General features: G+C 41.8%; 1 long non-coding RNA gene across 1 annotated transcript; it reads left to right on the top strand.

Moving 5' to 3' along the window:
• The first annotated feature begins 300 nt into the window (after positions 1-300).
• On the top strand, positions 301-3,640 carry LOC308472867. The gene is made up of 3 exons (XR_013983790.1): positions 301-373; positions 1,901-2,062; positions 3,504-3,640. It is a non-coding gene; the product is annotated as an uncharacterized lncRNA (long non-coding RNA).
• Positions 3,641-7,737: the final 4,097 nt, after the last annotated feature.

Below are 7,737 nucleotides of genomic sequence, written 5' to 3'. Positions count from 1 at the left end.
CATGACTAAGGTGCTTCTGGCGAACCAGAGCAGCGCACGGAAACGCCGTTTACCTTCCTGCCAGAGTGGTACCTATTTATCTACTTGCACTTTGACGTGCTTTCGAACTGCTAGGTTGGCAGGAGCAGGGATCAAGCAACGGGAGCTCACCCCGTCACGGGGATTTGAACTGCCGACCTTCTGATCAGCAAGTCCTAGGCTCTGTGGTTTAACCCACAGAGCCACCTGTGTCCCTTTGTTTACTAGGTCTCACCTAACTGTGAATAAGATTGCAGCCTAGTAGCAGAACCACTGGGAGTCAACTGCAATAAGCTCAATGGAACTTTCTTCTCAGGGTGAGGGGTAGGATTGCATTGCTAATCTCAGTCTGCAGGTATTTCTGGTTCTTTTCATTGCTTATCCTTTTGCAGATAATTCAAAAGCTACAAGTACTGTGATTCTGCACACTTATGCTTAGGGAAAATACACCCTTCTCAGCACTGTACCAATTTATAATAGCCAGCTCTGGCCTCAAGTGGTAGAGTGAAATTTTCAAAAGGATAAATGTTGTTTTTCAGGACAAAGTGTGTATTCAGTGTATGTTATGTGTTTATATAGCCTGCTAATTGGAAAGCTTTCAAATATTAAAAATAATTGTTAACAGCTCTAATAGCCTTTCATTTAGAGAAATGAGGGAGTTTTCGAAAAAATTAAATAAATCTCCAGTTGCCTACCTCAGTACTGTTGACATTAGCCATATTCTTTGTTTTAGTTTTTACCTCCTTAGACATATCCGGTTAATAGCTTTGTGGCACAAACACTTAGGACTTTGGGGATATTAATTAATAGCAAGCAAACCAAAGAATAAAATCAATTTATTCTCTCGATATATTAACATTCTTAAACGTTCCTCCATATTCTGCAGGTTGATCTATAACAAGCACATTTTCCTTGGCAATTGGAAAGTTTATAGAAAACACGTGTGTGGTTTTTCCTGTAACCAGTGGAGGCTGACCCATAAGGAGAATGGGGCCCTGCCCCATCACCCTCAACTAGCACGTACCTGGCAGACGGCACTGGCTTTCAACTTCCTACTCCTTGGTGTCAGTGTCACCCTTGCAGAACCCAGCAGGGAGAAAGAGGTACAAAACTACAATCAGTTGGTTCTGCCTATACTAACTGAATCTAGTGTCACCTACTGCAGCCTTCTGCCCTACCAGCCCCAATGAGCACCAGCCTATTTTTAAAAAGCCTAAGCAAATTAAAATGTAGCCACAGAAGACGTATTCTGAAGAATGAAGTGGGGTGAGAGGCTTCTGTCTCTACCCTCTCTTATTCAACAATTAAATGTAATCTATATAAACAATTATATCAGTAGTGACATGTGCTATGGCACAGAGATGTTGAGCCACCTTCCTGACACCAGTATTACTGCTGTTGACCCAGATGGGGCAGAACAGGGGGGCAGTGAGGCTGGGGAGCACAGGCACACTGGCATGGACCTCATCAACAAGGTAGTGCTCCCAGCGGTGCACCCAAATGTCATGGTCCTAGTGTATGGTGTGAGGACACATGAAGCCACCACCTTGCTAAAGTTAAGCAAGTCTGGCCAAGTTCACTGCTTGGATGGCTGACCACCAGAGAACCATATGGATGCTACCTTGGCTTTTCTGCAGAGTCTTACCATTGGAGGAGTGGAAATTTGTACTGTGCCCTGAAATATTAAATCTTAAGCATCTTAGCTCTTTCTAAGGAAAAACTCCGCTCCCCATGAATTGTAAATGGCAAAAAAAGAAGCTTCTTACTGTAGAAAGAGTGCACAACATGTTTACATAATTGTACTACGGTTCCTATTTTAATCATAGAAACATGACCATAAGTAGCCATTGTATTTCTTATAGAATGTGTTTTGTCGTTTCAGCCTTGGAAATGAGCTGAAAGTACACTGTTGCCAGCATTTATTTGGAACATTTATATTTTATATTCCCCTTTCTTCCATGATGGAATGAAAGTTCGCATGGGGTTGCCAAAGAGTCTCCAAACCAAATGCTAACAAGACCACAGACAGCTTAACTTCAACAAGGTAGCTTATTGCATGGCCTCAGACAATGACCTGGGACCTCTGTAGAGGTTGAGAAGCAAGGAACTCACAAAAGCATTCAGGGAGAAAATGAAAAATTCATGAATCATAATGCTATCAGTGGGAAGCGGGTGGCGCTGTGGGTTAAACCACAGAGCCTAGGACTTGCCGATCAGAAGGTTGGCAGTTCAAATCCCCGCGACGGAGTGAGCTCCCGTTGCTCAGTCCCAGCTCCTGCCAACCTAGCAGTTCGAAAGCACGTCAAAGTGCAAGTAGATAAATAGGTACCGCTCTGGCGGGAAGGTAAACGGCGTTTCCGTGCGCTGCTCTGGTTCGCCAGAAGCACCTTAGTCATGCTAGCCACATGACCCGGAAACTGTACGCTGGCTCCCTTGGCCAATAAAGCGAGATGAGTGCCACAACCCCAGAGTCGATCACGACTGGACCTAATGGTCAGGGGTCCCTTTACCTTTACCTTAACTCTATCAGTGTCTACTAGTCATAATGCCTATGCTGTGTCTCCATGGTCAGAAGCCATTGTATGCTTCCAGTTGATAGAAACCACATGGCAGGGGGAGTGTTCTTGTATTTAGCTCCTGCTTGTGGGTTTCCCACAGGGATCTGATTGGCCAGTATGAAAACCAGATGTTGGACTAGATGGGCTATAGCAGGCTTCCTCAACCTCGACCCTCCAGATGTTTTGAGACTACAGTTCCCATCATTCCTGACCACTGTTCCTGCTAGCTAGGGATCATGGGAGTTGTAGGCCAGAAACATCTGGAGGGCCGAGGTTGAGGAAGCCTGGGCTATAGGTTCTCCTTATGTTCTCCTTATGTTCTTAACTAACCTATAACTATTTAGTTTACACATGTCTAACTCCCTGTTGCTGCCATGCACAAAGGATTGCTCCAAGAATGTTTACAGTGTACTATGTACATTTCACTCTCTCTAGTGGAATATTTCCAGTTATCTTTATGTCACCTTTCTAGTACAAGTATTTGAAATTTCATGGAAAGGTTAAAATAACTAACATTTCACTTTTTAAGTACTCCGAATTTTTCTATCACATGGCAGAGTTTTGCAAATGGAAGATAAATGGCCATTTATTCTTCTAACGCACATAGTTCAGCACATCTTACTAAAAATGAAAAGAACTATTTTATTGCTGAGACTACACAATTCTCCTCTGTATTGTGGAAGCAATTTTCCAATGTTTTATCACTTGATCACATTGAAAACTCAAATTATTATTCATTTCTGCTCATGCAACTAAACCACAAATAGTATAGTTGGCCATTCATAGCCTAGGGAAGAAGAAAATATGATAAATCTTCAATTTATTTGTCATTATTTTTTTCTGGATCCTTTTCCCTATTTCAGCATAGATTATAGCAGCCACTGGGGACAAAACACTAACCAAATTGCACCATTATTTCTTGTGTAGGTCCTTGGATATTGTTTTCAAAAAGAGACCACTAAATTTATCTGGACTAGAGAGCTTGCTACATAAGATTGATCAGACTGAGAATGTGTTATCTGTACAGTGAAGCCTCCCACAAAATTCAGTACCTATTGTTTGAAGACAAGGGTGCTAAAAAGAGCTTGTGGTTTTTTAGAGATACACCAGCTACCAGCAAGTACTAGCAAATTATTCATGTGAGTACTGCTGATATCAGTTACAAGCCCTGGAATGCATGTCAGTAAATGTGTTGTGAGTAGAACAGGCATGTCCAAAGTCCGTTTGGGGGGCTTAATCTGACCAACAAGTCGGTTTAATCCAGCCCCCACAAGCAGTTCCTTCCCGTGGTTCTAAAAAAAGGTCAACCACTTTGGGGCAAAATCCTAAAAAAAGCTTAGCAACTTGAATCCTAAAAAAAAAAAGCTTTGAGGTCAAGTTGTAAAATTATTAGATTTATATACCATCCATCATCAAAAGATCCCAGAGTAATTCACAAGATAAAAACACAAGATAACACAAGATAAAAGCACAAATAAATAGTTAGGCAGGCAGACTGACATGAAAGCTAGGGAAGAATCCAAATTAGCACCGAGTTAAAGAAAGGGACGCAGGTGGCGCTGTGGGTTAAATCACAGAGCCTAGGACTTGCCGATCAGAAGGTCGGCAGTTTGAATCCCCGTGACGAGGTGAGCTCCCATTGCTCAGTCCCAGCTCCTGCCAACCTAGCAGTTTGAAAGCACATCAAAGTGCAAGTAGATAAATAGGTACCGCTCTGGCAGGAAGGTAAACGGCATTTCCGTGCGCTGCTCTGGTTCGCCACAAGCGGCTTAGTCATGCTGGCCACATGACCCGGAAACTGTAAGCCGGCTCCCTCAGCCAGTAAAGCGAGATGAGCGCCGCAACCCCAGAGTCGGTCACGGCTGGACCTAATGGTCAGGGGTCCCTTTACCTTCAAAGTCCCTTAGAAGTGTAATAGTTACACTAGTGGAATGGCTTGCACAAGAGAAGGTGCAGGAAGCCAGTGTGTTTCTCATGACTGGTTGCACCACAGATTGTTGAAGGCCCAATACTTCACATTGCGCAGCCTGCTGCACAACTGGTTGCACAACAAGCTTCCTCTGGATTTCATACTGGGCATCACTCTTATTCTCACTCTTACGCTGGTGCAACAACCCTTGCGCTGGAGGTCAGGGAACATTGAACCCCAGCCATATGCCATAGTGCCACATCTGATTGTTGGGATAAATGAGGCAGTCATGAACATACAAAGCATAAATAAAGGGAACTACATAACATCAATCAGGCTTCCATTTTCCCCAAACAAACAAGGCTTTTGATGGGGCCAGCAGAGAGCAAAGTGGGCTATGTTACAAGCTTTTACCAGGTACAGAGAAATAATTCTTGGGCACTGAAGACTTATGAAGAAATGTACCCATACTTTGGGAGCGCACATATACAGCTATAACCCCTGTTCCTTTGCAAAGATGCCTTTAAAACTGGTAGCTCAATGTTAAATATTCACAAGGTGAGTGACACCAGATCCATTATAATTAAATCATATTAGAATCACTGAACTGAATCATTTTATAGCTTTACAATTATCTTGCAGACAATGTACTCAGTAATTTTTGCTAAATGCTTAAGTATCCAATTTGACCTGAAGGGTGCTGTTTTCGACTTGCATGATGGCTAAATATATTAATGTCCCAGAAAACGTTTCATACTCCATTTATTGTAAAATATACCATTTTTAATAGGTGGCATTGTAAAACTTAATGCTAAGATGTATTCTGTTCTAATAGCATTTACAAAAGTTCAGGCAGTGGCTCCATCCAAAGTTTCATTCATATTTCTAATATTTCTAAAACTACATGTCCATTGAATTTCTTATGTACATGGATTTATTTTAAGCTATCAAACTTTTAGAGAGACAATAATTATTTTGATATCCGGTTATTATAGTTTCTTGCAAATACAATAGTATGGCTTTCGCAGAAGCTCATAGCACCATACCTCCTATACACTTAAGAAAAATAACTCTGTGATTTATCTAAGCACTTTAAATTTGATTATTATTGAGGGGGGTTCCAGAATGTTAAATAATAAAAAATAGAAGAAGAAAAAACAATTGTCACTGAGGGTTTTTTATTTATTATTTAAAGGGTTTCCTTATTTCAACAAGGGAGTGGCTGAGTTCTTCTCAGTGGTGTGGGCTAAGCTACTTCTGATTGAAAGTAGAAACACATTATAGAAGGCTATGATTATAGAAATATCCTTAATTAAGTTTTAATTGTTTTTATTACTTCAATCCATCTCAAATCATTATTATTTTAAGATTTTGGTTTTATTTCATTTTTATGTGTATTGTGATTTAGTATATATTATTTATAGTTTAATTCATTTAATATTATTTTATGATTTTGCATGGTATATTTGCCCAATACCAAATCAGTTATTCTGTATATTGTTGTTGTTTAGTTGTTTAGTCGTGTCCGACTCTTCGTGACCCCATGGAGCAGAGCACGCCAGGTACTCCTGTCTTCCACTGCCTCCCGCAGTTTGGTCAAACTCATGCTGGTAGCTTCGAGAACACTGTCCAACCATCTCGTCCTCTGTCGTCCCCTTCTCCTTGTGCCCTCAATCTTTCCCAACATCAGGGTCTTTTCCAGGGAGTCTTCTCTTCTCATGAGGTGGCCAAAGTACTGGAGTCTCAGCTTCAGGATCTGTCCTTCCAGTGAGCACTCGGGGCTGATTTCCTTCAGAATGGATAGGTTTGGTCTTCTTGCAGTCCACGGGACTCTCAAGAGTCTCCTCCAGCACCATAATTCTAAAGCATCAATTCTTCAGCTCTCACTTCCTTACATCACTACTGGGAAAACCATAGCTTTAATTATACGGACCTTTGTTGGCAAGGTGATGTCTCTGCTTTTTAAGATGATGTCTAGGTTTGTCATTGCATTCTGTATATTACTGCTATGGAAATTCTTGTTTTGGCATTTTACAACTTCTGTTTAGAAATACAATGTTTGCTGTTCCTGTTAATTAAAAAAGTAAAAATAGAAGTCCCCTTCATCTATCTATCTCTGAGTTTACTGTGCTAAGTAAAAGGTAGCATTTCTCCAGACCACCACTTCAGTGTTGGAGTAAGCTAGGCGAAAGTGCTGCCTTTTACTCTTAAAAGCACGCAGAGCCTTTTATTTCGGTTCTTGCCACTGCAGTGCTTAACATGAAGATTGGAGATAAAGATCTATCTGGCTGCTCTTTAGAGATCCAGCACTGGTGTGAAGAAACACTTTGTTTCACTCTTAAAGAGCAAGCAGAGTGCCTTATCTGAGATCTTTGTGCTACAGTGCTAAACAATGACCTGCAGGTTGGCAGGCTGGATCTGTGCCATGGTTTTGCCACCCCTTTCCTTATGTAGACATCTTGCTGTTAGTAAGTACAGTACAAGTGAATTCTTGCAAATGATTCACACTGCAAGAGGGGATAGGTGTGGAGTAGGGCAGAGGGAGAGAGATTTCCCTCCTCTCTTTCCCTGTTTGCACATTGACACAGTTGTGCATTCTCCTTCCTGTTATTTCTCGCATCCATTCATACTTGCATTGCTTCACATGCAAATGAATCCTCACTTTTTGCACATGTTCCATCATATGCACACAACCCTGAGATTAAGAGTTGCATGTTCTGCCATCCAAATACATTTTCTCTCCCATCCATATCTATACATACATTTTACCCACATGCCTATCTACACACATGTATGTTTTCTCTGACACACCTACACATGCACATAGCATGAACCCTTCTTCCCATCCCACTTCTATCTTCCTGCATCTTCTGCTCCGACATCTCTTCCTCCCTGCATCCACTTACTGGTATATATGGCAGTGGCAACTGCAGCTGCAACAGTGCCTACTCTGCCATCCTCAAAGCTTGGTATGGATAGATGTGCTGCATCAGATATCTAGATCTCAAGTTATTGTAGTGGAAATGCGGAAGAAAATTGTATTTCGAGGAGTTAGGTGGCATGTCCCTTTCCCTTTAACATCCCCAGTTTGAGGTCTGCTGGACTCTTGTGTTTCTTGGGTTCTTCTGTGTTGCAAGTGCTGGCTGGATGCTGGCTGCAGGTAGTGGGAGACTCTCAGCCGCTCTGTATTAATTCCATCTCAGGGTCCTGGTCTAAGGTAAAGGTAAAGGGACCCCTGACCATTAGGTTCAG

This window comes from Podarcis pityusensis (genome assembly GCF_964106645.2).
Source record: "Podarcis pityusensis genome assembly, chromosome: 3".
In the NCBI taxonomy this organism is placed as follows: domain Eukaryota; kingdom Metazoa; phylum Chordata; class Lepidosauria; order Squamata; family Lacertidae; genus Podarcis; species Podarcis pityusensis.
Note: the sequence above shows the minus strand (reverse complement) of the source record. Positions and strands in the feature narration are given on the sequence as shown.